Raw genomic sequence first — 18,137 nt, forward strand, 5'->3', positions numbered from 1 at the left:
TGGCCTCTCGTGCAGCCATGATTTCCTATGTTCTTCCACTGCCTTCAGCTGTCTAAACCCTAAGCTCCAGAATGCTTTATCGAAACCTCTCTGCCTCTTTCTTCCTCCTTTAGGATGCTGCTTAAAACCTTTTTGACCAAGCTTTTGATTGTCAATCCTAATATCTTATGTGGTTAGGTGCCAAATTTGGTTGATTACGTTCCTGTGAAGCACCTTGGGATGTTTTATGATATTAATGTATATTTTTGTTATTACCTGGATATGTGGGTCTGAGTCAAATGATAGATTTGTGAATGATGAAAGCATTATGACCATTTCCTGGTTCTGATGCAGTGTAAGGCGGTTGGCGTTGCACGCTGGCTTGGCACTAATAGAATGAAAACCTTTTCTAATCATAAAATTGAGGGGGAATGTCATATAATAATTTCAGCAGCACAGGTATTTGGTCAGTTGTTTTTTGCACACTGGAAACATTGCACCTCCCTCCATTTGTGATTGAATAATTTGTGAATTAATCTTCCAGGGCCAAAGGAAATGGTGATGGGGCAAAAAAAGAAATAAAATACATGCTTACAGAAGGTGTACTACTACCTGAAATTGGAAATAAGTTTGGGGTGACGATGGGATGGGGGGCGGCAGTGAAGGGAGAAACATGTAAAGAGAGGGAAAGAAAATAGGCAGACAGTGTATTGTCTGAAATTGCTAAACTCTTTGTTGATTTGAGAAGGTTGCAAAATGCTTAACTGGAAGAGGATGTGCTGCTCCTCAAGCTTGTGTTGAGTTTCACTGGAACCGTGCAGCAGGCCAAGTGCATGAGTGCAAGATAGTGAATTCAAATGATAGGCCACTGAAAGTTGGGGGTCATGATTGTGGATTGAACAAAGCTATTACAAAAGTGACCACCTGATTTGCATTTGGCCTCCCCAATATAGAGGAAAGCACATTGAAGCAGCAAATACAGTATACGAAATTGAAAGAAATACAGTGTTGCCTCACCTGGAAAGGGTATTTGGGCCTTGGCAGTGAGGAGAGAAGAAGTAAAAGGGCAGGTGTGACATCTTCTGCATTTGCAAGGAAGGGTACAGTGCGAAGGGGATGGGGTGTTGGGGTTGATTGAGGAGTAGACCAGGGAACCATGGAGGGAATGGTCCATTATGAATGCTGAAAAGTGGGGAAGGGAAGATGTGCTTGGTGGTGGCATCACACCGGAGCTGGTGGAAATGGTGGAGGATGATCATTGAATATGGAGGTTGGTCATGTGGAAAGTGAGGACAAAGGGAACCTTATCATGTTTCTGTGAGGGAGGTGAAAGGATGGGAGCAGAAGTGCAGGAAAGATGACTGACACTGATGAAAGCCCTGTTCGCCATGATGGGTGATGTAGAGGTGAGATTTTCAGTTGAGAAAAAAGGAAGATAATCTCTAGAACTTTGGTGTGGAAGATTGTATCATCAGGACAGATGCGATGGAGAATGGAATGGAATCCTTACAGGATGTAGGGTGTGAGGAGGTCTAATTAAGATGCTATGGGAGTCAATGGACCTATAATGAATATGAATTGATAGCCTGAGATGATTGAATGCTATCTCAATGGGTGTTTAACCCCTTTATGAAGATGGAGTCCTATGAAAGCTAATGGCACCTTCCTGGGAAGTGCTTGTAGAATCATAGAATAAAATCCCTACCAAAGGAGGCCATTTGGCTCATTAAACCTGCACTGAAATCAATCCCCCCACGCTGTATCCCCGTAACCCCAAAATTTACCTTGCTAATGCTCTGACACTAAGGGGCAATTTAGTGTGACCAGTTACCTAACATGGACATCTTTGGACTGTGGGAGGAAACCAGAACACCTGAAGGAAACCCATGCAGGCCTGGGGAGGATGTGTAAATTCCACATAATCACCCAAAGCCGTAATTGAAGCCGGGTCCCTGTGCTATGATGCAGCAGTGCTAACCACTGTGCCACCATGTTACACACACACCCCACACACCACATCACTTGCACCCCACACCACACACACCACGCACCCCGCACATGCACGCCCCACACACGTTCCTGCAACTGACAGAAACAATCAGCATGAACTAGCTTCTAAAAATTCAATCCTCATGTTCCATCTGGTGCTGAGGCCTTAAATGCAAATGCCAGCTCGCATATTTCGCCACTAGCACATATACATTGCTTCATGACCTCATGAGAGCAACTTTGTTGAAACTACACCCCACATTTACCCTTGTGTAGCGCAGAAGTTTGGTGTCCCTTTCCCAACATTTGATTCCATTTTGCTTGTGGGCCCAAGGTTGCTCACCTCCACTATGACCTCCGTCCAGACCCTCCTCTCGTGTTTGAGTGGATGAAAATGAACGAATCCCGTTACGTTCATTGTATCTCAAGTTTGTTGTGGGTGATTAGTAGAAATAGAATCACACCAAAACTGAAAGCTTGGGAAAGATGCCAGTGTTTATGAAGGGGGAAATCAAAATCAAAACACCTTTCTGTTTAGGGAGGGGCGGCGAGGAGAGAAATCAGGGCTGCTCAGATTAGTCCCCTTGTGTCTGTAACACCAGCAAATATAGTTGTGTTCTGCCAAACCACTACTTGTGGTTTCTGGTTTTGGGCAGGATGAGTAATCAGCTTGCACGGAGGGGCCAGAACCTTTGACCATTGTGGAAAGTGTGCTGCTAGAAAGTAAAAACCATGACTTTAAGTAACTGTAACTGTACTGTTCCTGCTGCAACTACTGTACTGCATCTGTAGAACTCATCTCGCAGTGCAATTAGGTCAGGTTCACTGACATCGAGAGTCACAACATATTGTGTTTCTGTCATAAAGGGACATATACCACTAGTCTTAATATCTGGCTCTTTATAATATCATCGAATAGAGTTTTCATGTAGAGTTGGCTGTGTAGTTCACTCAAATATTGTGTGTTGCTTTTTAGGCTGAATTCATGACATAATTATATTTATTGATGTGTTTTATATATTTTTATCTATCGTTGAGAGGTGAGTGAATCTTCAGCCTCTCCAGTCAAACTGGCCTTTTGATAGATTCAGAAGTATCTGTAATCTGACTTGGCTACCTCCACAGATTGAGGAAGACTTTCCTTATTTTCCTTTGCCTGAAGGCATGCATCTCCTGTGGTACCATCTACCATTTCTGTGTGCTATTTTCAGTTCTTGTTCAGTTAATGAAAATGACTTTGCAGCTCTATCCCTGTCCTCAATACCTAATATCTTGTGCTTGCGTCCAGGGCCCCCACAGGCTCAGTCCCACCAATACAGTTTTCACCTTGCTTCTGTACAATCTCCCAGCTCTCTGATCTGTATTCGGCTCATGGTAATTCCTCTTTGCCTGCTCGTTTGGGTGCTGCATGCTAACTGGTATCACTGAAACCCACTGATAAGAAACTAACAACTTTTACTCTTTTCTCCTTAACTATTAGTTTAACCTACAAGCTTTGAAGCATTTCTCTCTGGCTTAAGGTTAACTAATCCTCTGATTGTAATGCAAGTTTTGTTGAATGTCTGCAGGTCTCTACTTTAGAGTACTTCACACTGTCGTCCTGGCTCCTATTTGTTTAGCTCACTACTAGGAAGCAAACTGTCTTTGAAACAAAAACAATAATTGCTGGAAACTTGGCATTGTCTGTCAGTATTTGTTGATAGAAGAGACTAGCTTAAGTTTCTTCTCTTTCTTCAGGATAACACCTCCGTTCAGTCTGAAAGCATGACCCTGAGCTTCTGGTGTCCTGTCACTTTAATTCTCCATCTTGCTCTCATACTTCATTTTCTGTTCTTAGCCTTCTACACTGATGTGGAGATGCTGGCATTGGACCGGGGTGAGCACAGTAAGAAGCCTCACAACACCAGGTTAAAGTCCAACAGGTTTATTTGGAGCTTTCAGAGCCTCGCTCCTTCATCAGGTGAGTGAGGACTTGTGTTCACAAACAGGGCTTATACAGACAGAAACTCAGTTTACATGATAATGGTTGGAATGAGAGTCTTTACACGTAATCAAGTCTTACTGGTACAGACAATGTGAGTGAAGAGAGCGTTAAGCACAGGTTAAAGAGATGTGTATTGTCTCCAGCCAGGACAGTTAGTGAGATTTTGCAAGCCGGACAAGTCGTGAGTTAGTGTGCCATGAACCCAAGATCCTGGTTGAGGCCATGCAGATACTATGATAATGAATGAATGAACTACCACTTGACAATCACCACCAGGAATGTTCCCTTCCAGTCGGGAAACACTTCAGCAGTCACGGGCATTCAGCCTCTGATGTTCAGGTAAGTGTTCTCCAAGGTGGCCTTCACAACACATGACAATGTAGAATGGCTGAGCAGAAATTGATAGCCAAGTTCCACACACATGAGGATGGCGTCAGCTGAGATCTAGAGTTCATGTCACACTTTCTGTAACCCCACGACTTGCCTGGGTTTGCAAAATCTCATTAAATGTCCTGTCTGGAGACAATACACATCTCTTTAACCTGTACTTAACTCTCTCCATTCACATTGTCTGCACCTTTAAGACTTGATTACCTGTAAAGACTCTCATTCCAACCATTATCTTGTAAATTGAGTTTGTGTCTGTATAAGCCCTGTTTGTGAACACAACTCCTCACTCACCTGATGAAGGAGCTTGAGACTCTGAAAGCTTGCGCTGCCAAATAAACCTGTTGGACTTTAACCTGGTGTTGTGAGACTTCAGACTTCTGCACTATTCCAGTGAAGCTCGATGAAAGCTTGAGGAACAGCACCTTGGATGAAATTTTATTTAGCCTGAAACAGCAGGATGACTGAATTAGGTGCAAAAATTTGATTTCCTGACATTAGGTTGAGATGCAGAGATGAAGTCAGCAGTGTGGTTGTGGCATGTTGGACCTCACACCAGCCTGTGATGTGTTTCCACTTGTAATGTATGCTGTGAATATTAAGTAACATAAAACATTTTTATTTATTTCCTACCTTCAAGATAAAGTCAATGGTGCAGAAGAATCTAGTGGTACCTGGTTCACATTTGTTTAAGGGTGTCATGCGCAAGTCAGCTTTACGCAGTTGTGTCTAAGGTGAGTGGTTTTCCTTGTTGAATTCTGTGACGCAAGGGACGGGACCAGGAGGAGGGCAGCTTGATAGAGGTTTGGGACTGGCAAGGGTGAGTCAATGTTAAAGGGGGTGTGGCGTTTGGCTGGAGGGAAAGGAGTGGATTAGGGCTCCAAGAAAGAACAGAGGTTGGACTGGGGCATGAAGCAGTGGAAGAATGAAGTAACTGATGTCCTAATTGTGGTTGAGAGGAGGCGAGGGGACATTCAGTCAAGATAAGAGAATGAGTGGCCTAAAGGGTGGTGTCACTACTGTTCAAATGTGTGTCCACCTCAGGATGTTGGCTGGCAGAATCCTTATAGGGCTTGGAGTCCATCTACAACATTACAATTATCCCTGCTGAGAGTTAGCAGGCCTAGCAGGGGTGAGCTAAAACTTAAATTGCAGGAAATTAAGTCCGAGAAATTTTTAAATGGTTCAGTGGTCAGAAATTGTCGTTTAAGACCAGATTCCCAAGTTGACAAAAAAACACATGACATCTGATCTTGTTCCTAAAAGAAAAAGAATAATTACTTCAAACAAAACACAACTAAAGAATCAGCTTTGAAGGCCAGCAAAAACTAGAATTCAAAGCTTTCACCAGCTTAAAAATATAGCACTAAACCAGAGAAATGTGCAGCTAACCGATCCAGGAGCCAGTTTAACATTTTTCAAAGCTGAGCACCATTGCAGCAGGAACCCACCAGGATCAGCAAGCATGGGTACATACTTTGACTTCAAATGGCAACATCTGGAATTACAGCAACTTCATAAACCAAACACACAATTTAATTTTTTAGACCTTGGATCAGAAATCCACTCTTCCAGATCAATTTGGACTTATCCAGGACCTAGATCAATTACATAATTGGGGCCTTTGAAGAAAAAGATTCCTTAGATACAGGATTGCTTCGGATCTGGATTAAAAGACAGAAACTGAACACGATAATACAATGCTCTATTCAACAGGCCCGATGGCAACATTATTGCTAGATAAGGAATTGGCGAATCATCTGCTGAATTTGAAGAAGTACTAAAATCATTCAATGCTTATTTTAAGAAAATCCTTGAAATGGCTCAATTTAACAAGTATGTCCAGCAACCAAAATAACCTGTCAACTCACTCATTAATGATCTGTACACGTTGGCTGTAGGCTAAAATCTGAACATATCAGGGATAGAATCATTATAGGAGCTTTGGACAATACATTCTCAGACATGCTGCAAGTGAAGGACGATCAAAACCTTGAGAAAATGATATATATTGTTAAGCAGTCTGAACTCTGTGTGCGGCACAAGCTCATTTTAAGAGGAGAAATTAAACTGGTACAAAGGAAGACCCACAGTCCAGTTGGTAAAACAGCAAAGAAACAAGGACATTCCACATCAAGGGAAGCATTACCTGAACTGACCAATACAGCGATTATGCCAGTGTCATGGAGAAAAGTGCCTCAATTTTGAAATTTCAGCCCAATACTTTCAATGGAACAGAATTAGATGCTTTAGAAAACTATGCAAAGCCAAAACATCTAAGTACACAGAAGATTCATGAGATTGAGACTGTATACTAAGACGATACACTATAATAGCTCTTGGGTGAGGAAAAGATTCTGGAATCATATTAGAGCACGGACATTTGGTTAGTAGACATCTCACAAACTTTAAATTGGATGTGGGAATCAGTGTCACAGTCCTATCTGACAAAGAACCATGGCTGAAAGACCCCTAGCTTCGAACAACAGACATTCCACTATATGGGCCCAGAGCAATCCAACTTCCAGTCATAGGTATAATTCTAGAACCACTAAAATAAGGCAGCAAACAAATTTTCAAGCTGATGTATGTCATCTGTAACTGGTCTTTTGATCTCTTGAGCTGAGATGCCTGTGTAGCCCAGAATCTCCTCAAAACAGCAGAAGATATCATGACAACCACTGTTGTAAATTATACAGAACTGCAAGTTCTCAAGAACTCAAACAGGAAAGAGTCTCCTGACTGGGACTTTGCCTCTGAACTCCCTTCTCTCTTTGCAGGGCAAAGGTCATTACAGATGCTGGAAATCTCTTGGTCAAACCAGCCATCCATTCAGGTGATTACCACGATGCCTCCATATGAAGAAAGACAAGAGAGCAACCAACAACCAGAACAGCCTTAGTCTCTGGCTTCTGATGAGTGTTGATGAGGCCAACACTGCGACCATAATCAAATGCTGCAACTCCCAGCCAGCATGCTAATGCTACAATAGATGCTAGAACCAAATAGCAGATGTTCAGTACCAACAGCACACAGGCAAACTCATGGGTAGCTTACCAAAGTAACAAATCTTTATAACAGGAGAGGCTATCTTCTGTCACAGAGTATATATATCACAATGACCCACATGCTGAAAGAAGAAGAAAAAAATGACATGGAGATGACTATAACATTCATTTACCCGCAAGTAACAAGATGGCACAACAACCATCTATCACCACAACTGCCGAATTGACAAAAAGCAGTTCAATACCAAGGAATGGAAAAAGATGATGAAAAAATACTCAAATGCCAGGACAAGCTCCAAATCAACTCAATTTTCCTGCGGCAACTGAACCTGTCACTCCTCTGATAGTGGTGTGAATGAGATAGGGAAGTGTTTTAAAGCCTTTAGACAGCCTGAATCTATAAACTTAGACATGAAGAAAGGAGATAGGGTATTAATAACAATGTAAAATCGAGGGGTAAAGTAGAATAACTTGAAATACATTAGATGAAGATTTGGAGGAGGTATAGTATAAGGGGGACATGTGGCCTAAGTGCCTGGAACATAAAGGGTTAACAGGGAGTAGAGTGCCACCCACACAATGATGTAAGAGAACACATGACCTACACCTGAGGGCCAATCTAATGTTGGACAGAGGCATGTGCACAAATAAACACGGAGAAAGCTCCTAGCTTGAATCCTTTACTCTATATATGAACATTTATCTTGTAGTTCATAAGTTAACCTACTTCATTCAGACAGTGAGAACTTCAATAAGACCGACTGAACAGTATCCAACATCCTACAACAAAGCCCACATCCTGTGGAATTGTACACCACAGATAAAATTCTACCCCTCATCTTTCAATTAGACATAGGGTGGTATGTTGGCATAGTGGTTGCCTCGCAGTGCCACGGATCCAGGTTCAATTCTGGCCTTGGGTAACTGTCTGTGTGGAGTTTGCACGTTATCCCCGTGTCTGTATAGGTTTCCTCTGGATGCTCCAGTTTCTTCCTACAGTACAAAGATGTTCCGATTAGGTAGATTTGCCATGATAAATTGCCCCTTAGCCCAGTTTAGCTGGATTAACCAACTCAACATTTAGTTCAGCAATTTCAGACCATAAACGTTATGCCACTATTTTCTTTCCCTTTGCATGATTCAGTTTTTCTTATTTTTGCTTTCAAAGAGTAGCACACCTTCCGGAAGAAAAGTGGGGGACATGTCTCTGTCTACATCAATGGGAACGAAATAGAAATGGTCAAAAGCTTCAAGGTTTTGTGTCCAGATCACCAAAATCCTAACCTGGTTCCTCCATACCGAGGCTATAATTGAAAAAGCACACCAATGCTCTACTTTCTCAGAAGACTAAGGAAATTTGGTATGTTCACTACGACTCTCACCAATTTTTACAGATGCACCATAGAAAGCATTCTTTCTGATTGTATCACAGCTTGGTATGGCTCCTGCTCTTTCTAAGACCGCAAGAAACTATAAAGAGTCATGAATGAAGCCCAGCCCATCACTCAGACCAACCTCCGCCATTAACATTGTCTACACTTCCCGCCTCAGAAAAGCAGCCAGCATAATCAGGGACCCCATACACCCCGGACATACTCTTTTCCACCTTCTTCCATCAGGAAAAAGATACAAATGTCTGAGAATGCATACCAACCAACTCAATTACAGCTTTTTCCCTGCTGCCATCAGACTTTTGAATGGACCTACCTTGCATTAAGTTGATTTTTGTTGACACTCTACTGTGACTGTAACACTACATTCTGTACTCTCTCCTTCTCTATGAACAGTACGCTTTGTATAGCATGCAAGAAACAATACTTTTCACTATATATCAATATATGTGACAATAATAAATCAAATCAAAAACCTGTCCTTGGCACTCTGTTTCTTTCTTGCCCCATCACCATTTTGCCAATATGCAACTGTAGAGAAAAATTAAGAAAAAAAAGCACTCGATTATCACCAAAAATAGTAATGTATCTTTTAAAAAATAAACAAAATATTTTCAGGTGCTGGAAATCTCCCTCAGTGTACCCGAACAGGCACTGAAATGTGGCAACTAGGGGATTTTCACAGTAACTTCTTTACAGTGTTAATGTAAGCCTCCTTATGACAGTAATAAAATACAACTTAAAACTTTTATTTAATATTAAAACACCAACTTGCCTGTTCTCTTACTTGTTTGTTTTTAGTTCAGATTTCCAGCACCTGAAATATCTTGTTTATTTTTTAAAAGATGCATTACTATTTTTGGTGATAATTGAGTGTATTTTTTCTTAATTTTTCTCTACAGTTGCATATTGGCAAAAGAGCAATGATTGACCAACACTTAACTTTGGTTTTTTTTAGATATTCAAGGTAATGCAAATAGAAATTTACCTTAATTCTTTCATGACTTTTTTTTGTATTAGTCTGGCTAGAATTAAGGTTTAGAGTGTTACACTTTATTCTATTTTAAACTTACAAATTCCCCTTTATCTTCCGTGATCAGTCTGGTCAACGCACGCTGCTAACACGTTCTCAGGTTTTCACCAATGTTGATCAGGGGCAGATGGTGTCGTAGTGGTAAAGTCGTGTGGTCATCAATCTGAGGGCCTAGACTAATGCTCTGAGGATATAGGTTCAAATCCCATAGTGGCAATCGGTGGAATTTAAATTAGTTACTAAATTTGGAATTGAAAACTAGTTTCAGTAATGGTAATCATGACAGCTACCAATAATTGTTGTTTCACACCCATCTGCTTCACAAATGCCCCTACAGAGAAAGAAATCTGCCATCCTTACCCAGTCTGGCCTCCAGCCATTAAAATTCCGCTGAATGACAAGGGAAAAAATTCTCTGATGAAACAAGTCATTCTAAAAATAAAAGGGATGACAGCAAAATGAGAAACAGCCTCATAATAATTGATATTGAGTACTGTGTGCATGCTTATAACCTTAAAAACTTTTAAAGGTTAAACCTATCAATTCACCAAGAAGTTAAGTGACAGCCTGTATACTTTTAAAACATGGATTCATATTGGAGTCATGGAGTACCTGATGTGAAACTACTGACTGAAGCTGGTCACATCCATTACTTTAGTGTACTCAGGAGTTTAATTAGCAACCTGACTGCTGGACTGCATCTTCCCTTTCGTACTGATGTGGATCTGAAACATTAACACAATTCATAAATTTACTGTATAAATGCAGACAAAAAACATCTCACTGGGTTACAAGAAAATCCAAAAGAACTGACAAAAGAGGACACTAGTGGAACTTGTACTGAATAACTAAGGTAGTGCAGCACTTCCATGAACATCAGCAACGCTTTATCATGTCATGTGTGTTCTGTCTGAAGGCAGGTCCTTGGCTCATTGATGGTTCATCCCGTGCTGTTTTCTTGGCAGTTTTTGTCAGAGGTTTGCCCTTGCCTTCCATTCTCAGGGGCAGGGCAAAGAGGCAGTCACAAGTCTGCCTCAGCTGGAACAGGAATCAAATCCACACTGTTGGCATTACTCTGAACCACACATTAACCACCTAACTGAGCCTAACGGTTCTTACTCACAACACAGTGGAGATATAATTTTTAATTCCCAAAAACATTAGCTCCTGTAGAAAAGCTAGCCTTAAAATACAGAAAACCAAACAAAATACCAACTGATAAGTAGATAGAGGAAAGGAATTGGTAACTTAATTATTCCAGTTCAAGAGAAGAGAAAAATGGATAAAGGCGAAAGTCTTTATGATTGTGGAACTGTAGTCCATATAAGAAAAATAATAAAAATGAATTGCTAGTGGCACCATCGTGCAAATCACTAACTATGTCTGAGACTTCCTACGTGCTGAGCGTTACAATTTAGTACCATTCAGATACTTTTCATTGCTCAGACTTCCTATGAACTGAAACATGATCTTATGTGTGAAGTAATAGAGATGGGGGAGAGGGCTGTATTTGTTTGGGGAGTAACAGCAGACATCTCTCACTAATGGGCAAATAACACTGATTAATAATGTATCTCGGACTACAGCTTTGAATCAAATTTACTAAGAAATTACATTACACTGAAGCAAGAGCATACTGCATATTTCACTGGATTATAGAGCTTAATTCAGTTCACATCCTCTATTCCTAAGTAACAGAACATCTTAAAGTCCTATCCATTCTCCAGGTTTTACACTTCTGCTTTGGACAAATGCATGCAATGTGAAGCCAGTACATATATTAATACTGTTCTGTACGCCTCAGCTTACTAGTTTCCTGGCAAAATTTTATTTCAGGAAGTTGCTATATTTGCTTTAAAGAGCAAACTAAGATATGTGAAAATCAAAATGATATCTTGACAATTAAATAAATCTATCAAACAGAGAATTGATTTCAAATGTTCATACATTCCTCAGTAAGGGCAGCATGGTAGCACACTGGTTAGCACTGCTGCTTCACTGCTCCAAAGACCTGGGTTCGATTCCCAACTTGGGTCACTTCTATGTGGAGTTTGCACATTCTCCTCATGTCTGCGTGGATTTCCTCCAGGTGCTCTGGTTTCCTCCCACAGTCCAAAGATGTGTGGGGTAGGTTGATTGGTCATGCTAAAAATTGCCCCTTAGTGTCCTGAGATGCATAGAGGGATTAGCAGGTAAATATGTAGGGGTATGGGGGTAAGGCCTGGGTGGGATTGTGGTCGGTGCAGACTCAATGAACCAAATGGCCTCTTTCTGCACTGTAGGGTTTCTATGATTCTATAAATAAGACAGCAGCTAATCAATTCACAATTCCAGTATATATTCAAACTGAGGGTGCCTTGTTTACAGGACTGTTTTGGTTCCTTGATCCTACACTCAGTCAAATGCTGCCTTCAGATCAAGGCACTCAATCTCATATCACCACTAGAGTTTTGTCCAAACTTGGACCAAAGTTGCAATGAAGTCTGAAGCTGAGTGGAATCCAAACAGAGCATCAGTGAATGGTTTACGAGGGTGTAAATACCAACACTGTCAATTACATCTTCCATCACTTTGATGATGATTAGAATAGACTAATTGGAAGGTAATTGGCCAAATTTAATTTGTCCTGCTTTTTGTAGACAGGACACAACTGGGCAATTCTCCACATTGCCAGGTAGATGCCAGTATTGTACCTGTACTGAAGCAGCTTGACTGGTGATGCACCTCGTTCTGAAGCACACCTCTTCAGCATTACAGCTGGGATGTTGCCAAACTGTACTCTGTTTAGTTTGGCATGAATGAAATTGGCTGAAGACTGTTAAGATGCTGGGGACCTCAGGAGGTCTCAATGCCTTGTGACATTTCTGGTTGAAGGTTTTTGCAAACGTTTCAATCTTGCCTTTTCCACTGACTTTGCCCTCCACAATCATTAATGATGGAGATGTTTGTGGAGCATTCTCCCCCGGTTAGTTGTTTAATTATCCATCAGCATTCATGCCTAGTTATGGCAGGATTCCAGAGTTTTGATCTGATCCATTGGTTGTGGGATTGCTGAACTTTGTCTATCGCATGCTGCTTCTGCTGTTTAGCATGCATGTAATCCTGTGCTGCAGCTGCAATAGGTTGGCTCATTTTTGATATGCCTGAATCTACCCCTGGCAAGCTCTCCTACACATTTCGTTGAGCCAGGTTCTCTCATGGTGGTTCTCTCACCACCTATTGCAGACCCAGTCTGGCAGATCAGTCCTTCAGGACTTGGCCAGGTCAACTAATAGTGGTGCTACTGCGCCGCTTTCAGTGGTGGGCAGTGGAGTCCCCCAAGCTGAGCATATTCTACGTCCATGCTACCCTCAGTACTTTTTCCAAGTGGTGTTCAACATGGAGGAGTACAGATTCATCAGTTGAGGAGTTGGCAGAGGAGGGAGGAGGGATCGGAAATGGTGGGTGATAATCAGCAGGATTTTTCCTCCCCACGTTTGACCTAGTCCTTGACTTTATGATGTTCGAGCTGTGATGAAAGGCACTTATAACATGTAGAAATTGACACTCTGTTTTGAATTTACGATGTCAGTTGTGACTTTACAACGCCACGCCAGTGACTAAGTTCAACCATTCATCCATGCACATTGCTGTTCTGCAGTGCACAACTCCTTGATTCAAAATGCTCAATTGCTTTTCCAACACATTTTTAACTTGGTGAATCTTTGTCTTTTCAAACTCTTTCTTAAAGTTTATATTTCGTGATATTAATTTATTGCTATATTACTGTCTTTGTAAATGATGGAGTACAACATTCTGGGTTAATCTGGTGAAATAAGGTATCGAACCTTGGTTCAAGTATCAACCCCCAATATATAACATTGTTTTTCTGGGAAAATCGGTTCTAAGTTATGACATTTCAAATTAACAGGTGGTTTTCAGGAACCGATTGTGTTGTAGATTGAAGGACTTCCTGTATTTCAATGAAACTTCACGATGTCTGGAGTCACTGTTGAAGACCCCCAGAAACATTCCCTCCCAATTGTATACCACTGTGCCACCATCTGTTGTGGGACAAGACAAAACCAAGGATTGTTATGGATGAGTGTGGGATGTTGGCAGAAATGCATGATTCTGAGAGTATGACTATAGCATGCTGTTGTTTGGCCAATCTGTGTGACAGCTCCCCCAATTTTGGTATGTCCCACAGTGTTACTCAGGAAGGCTTTGCGGAGTCAACATAACTGGTGTGCCTTTGTCCTATCTAGCATCTAGGTCAATATTGAGTGGTCTGTCTAAGTTTTATTCTTATTTGACTTTTTTGTAACAGTGGTTCAATCAGCCATTTCAGAATCAGCTATATTACTGTTGATCTGGCCACATATAAGCAAAAATGGGTTAGGATGACAGATTCCCTTCCCTAAAAGACATTAGTGAACCAGATGGAATTTTTCATTAATCTGGTAGTTTCATAGTCATCATTAGTGATGCTAGCTTTTTATTCTAGATTTATTGAATTAATTGAATTCAATAAATTCTTCACTTGATGTGGTGGGATATTGAACTCCTTTTGAATTGAAGCATTAGTCCAGACCTTTAGATTGCTGATGATAGGTTAGCAATGGGCAACATTAACTTCATTTCTCTGTCTCTTCAGATGCTACCAAACCTGCTGATTATTTCCAGCCTTTTCTGTTTTACTCTGAATTAATACCAGTAATTTAACCACTATGAATTTAGTATTAGTTCACATGCCACACAATATGTATACTTCCTTTTATCTTATGTATGAGCAATAGCCCAAGTACTAGATTAGCCTTATCTGAAGTTAAGCACATTTGTAATTGCAACTAACATTTCCTACTCTACATCTTGTATACACCAGACCCCATGAATTAATATTTGTGTGCTAATTTTCACTTAGAAGGCAGTCAACCCTTAGGTTACCTCCTGAACTTGTACCGAAAATATTCTGTGGCAACGTTGATTCTGAACTTCGTTGCTTTGTCAACCTGTTTAGAAGATTCCTGTTTAAGATTATCTTAGTTCTTGTTTCACCTTCACACCTGCTTTAATTTATTCCCTGGTCAGTATATCGAATGGAAAAAAGGTGGTCTCATCTTAACTACCATGTAGTCGTCACATTTACCTCTTTTTTTTCAACTCTTTTCACTGTGAAATAAATCATATGACCTGATGTTTGCACCTCATGAGAAAAATAACTTGTAAAACTATATACGTACCTATTTCAATGTTCACAAGTACATATAAAACGCTAAGTATCTTTGAACTTTGCAGAAGAAGTGTTTGTAATCGCATACATTTACTGTAAAGCTCAATTTATTAAATATATTTTATTTCCTTCGGTGAACTAAAAATGCTTCCAATTTTAGTTTCCTAACCCGTTACTATTGTATCTGCGTCCGATGATTATTAACAACTTGTACTATCTGACTTAAACAGACGGGATTTGTTAATAGAAATTGTAACAGTGAGTTAACATTTGCAAAACTCATTTGAGCATTAATGTTTTTACATCACAAGCATCCAGACAAATCTCGAAGAAACGGGGACTTCTTGATGTCTTGAATATCTTATAATGACATAATTGTCTTAGCAACAGACCTCCCATAGATTGGCGCTTGACCAGACATCTAATACTGCTACTGTGTTTGATGTTTGCTGTGACCTAGTTCTGCGGCGGTGGGTGTACAGTGCTGCCTTTGCCCTGTTGATGGCGCGCGTTCATTACAAACTGCCGGACAGTGCAGCACCTCTGACAAAGAAACTCAAACTCCCTTTTTTCCCTCTCTGCCAATCTCCTCACCGCTGAAAGGCGTGCTCACGCCTTATCTGAGCTGATCTAAAGAATAACTTATTCAATCTATCTACACAAAATTGAAATTGATCTTTATCGTTCGCTGTCTCTTTCTCTATTTGATCTGCAATATTCCTGATTAGCAATTGAGCACGGCACTCTTTCAAAACTAATCATATGTGGGGTAGAACGATTCTTAAGAACTGGTAGTCGCAAAGAAAAAACAAACTATTTAAATGATCAGCAAACTTTTGTTTCAAACCATGTTCAGGGTAAAATATGTTCAGATACTATTAGGGAAAATAACTAAATATAAACGTTATACACTGAATACACGCCCACATATATGTGTATATAAATCTTAGAGCTACATTAGAAAGTATATCATGGTATCTCTTTGTAATAGGAATAATATTGTAAATTTAACCTGCAATATAGCGGTGCAATATATCAGTTTACATATTTCCATTTGAACCACAGCGCTGCATAGCCCCGTTTAAAATAAATTTCATTTTTGCTAAGTTGATTTGACTGACTTTTATTTGTTCGTTTCCCTAGATTTCAAAGGTGAGGGGTTTTGGCTGAGTTGCCGGATCTTCGGCCACTTCACACGCGAGAAATGCTGAAGGAACACCAATCTTCCGAATCAAAATCCCGCTTTTCACGCGTGAGATAAATTTGTGGTCCCATGTGTGTGATCACAGCCTCCTCATTTGTCATCATAACAACCGTTTAGTGTAAAATTAACAACAACTTAACTACACCAGTTATAAACAAGATCATGCATTACGATAGATTGATGGACAGTGGGCAGCAATAATCAGCCAAGTATGGAGTGAAACAAACGATTTTTAAAACAAAAGTAAAATATACCGAGTTTAAGACTTTTCACGTGCCAGGGTTCTGATTTGACAGGTGAATATATGCTGTAAATTCATGCGCAAAAAATAACATGTTTTATGCGCCTTTCTAAACGTATTTTATTTCAGAATCTTAAATTCATTTTTTTAAGAACCTGAGTAACATTCACACATATTGCACCGTTCAAGAGTGACTTGTGTAGTTATGTATAACTTAAATGCCCGAATTCATGTATAAGTAGTTTGTTTTTATAAATTATTACATACTGCATATTAATCTATTGCAATATAGTACATTTCAATGGCGTGGAAGAAACGTCTAAACTTTGCTTTTTTCTTATCACACAACAGTATTGTCCACTTAAAATGTGTAAAATGTAATGTAATTTATCGTTAGGGAGAATGGGACTGCCTATGTTATGTATTCATATGTCTTAGTAACAAATCCTGTCAACAAACACTGTAAAAAAACGAATTAAAGGAAATGGCCAAAACATATCAAATTTATTCAAATACTTTTTCTGGTCAAGTAATCCGTTTTGATTACTGCTAATGCTTGCCAAAACCCGGATCATATACCCACCCCGTTACACAGTATGATAATGCCCAGTGCGAAATCTTCACATTAATATTCATTGCCAGCCACCGATTTAAAGCTGTTCTGATAAGTGAATTGCCAGATCTGACGATTGTCTTTAAAATACATATCCTGCCGTAGATGAGATTTTAAGTTAATTTTTTTTATTTTAAACCACTGAAATGTTAAATAACAACAATCAATATCTTTTATGCAATTGTTCTATGATTCCAGCTTTATGTGGGTACCACCAAAGATCTGCTTATATATAGAGGCATATAGATATATCAGAAAGACAACAAAGCATTATGTAACATCACGATCAGTTGACGAAAGATTATTGGTTACGAGGTGTGCACAGGTGGGCTAAATATTACACTTTACTGAAAAGTTCAGGTGTTTTTTTTAAATGACTTCGGGAGCTTTGGCTATTTGGAACGATTTCAATGTGTCCTGTAGCGGTTAGCGGGATGTATGCAATCAATTTAGATTCTGATCAATACTTTATTTAGAAATAAATCCATGTCCTTATTCCATCCATCCCAGCGCCCAAAATATAATTACCTTGCTTGCTAGACACACTGTGTCTCACAATACAACTTGATATGACAGTAGAAAGAAACTCTAACAAATGTCAAGTTTTTATTTTGCAATGGCAAGTTCCATGATATATTACTGCCCAAATACATGAAGTCTAGGAACACTCTGAGACACGTTTTGACCCAATATTCTAAATAGTTGGAAGATGTTTCCAAAGAAGTAATGCAATTCGAAGTGAATCTCCTATGTAAAGTGGTAGCTGGTCGTTTAATAATGTGCAGCAGTGTTGTTATTAAGAATGTTTTGTGTGCCGGTGCATGACTATAATTCAACTCTAACAACAGACTGGCTGAGTGGGGTCCCCCTGAAAGGGTCGATGCAGGGCTTGGCAAACGTAACCTCTTGGCTCTATGCGCCGTCCATCTGTCTGCACTTGAGTCCAGACAGATTCAATAGGTCCTTGTATGCTTATGTCTGGCCGCAAAAAGGTGAAATGGTCTGTATTAAGACTAGCTAACTGTTCAAGTGTTTATCATAGTAGTGACCGTTGGATTAAAAGAAACTTAAAATGATGTCCAAGAATGGTGTCTCT

This window comes from Carcharhinus amblyrhynchos, chromosome 12 (genome assembly GCF_965287045.1).
Source record: "Carcharhinus amblyrhynchos chromosome 12, sCarAmb.v2.hapA, whole genome shotgun sequence".
NCBI classification, from domain to species: Eukaryota; Metazoa; Chordata; class Chondrichthyes; order Carcharhiniformes; family Carcharhinidae; genus Carcharhinus; species Carcharhinus amblyrhynchos.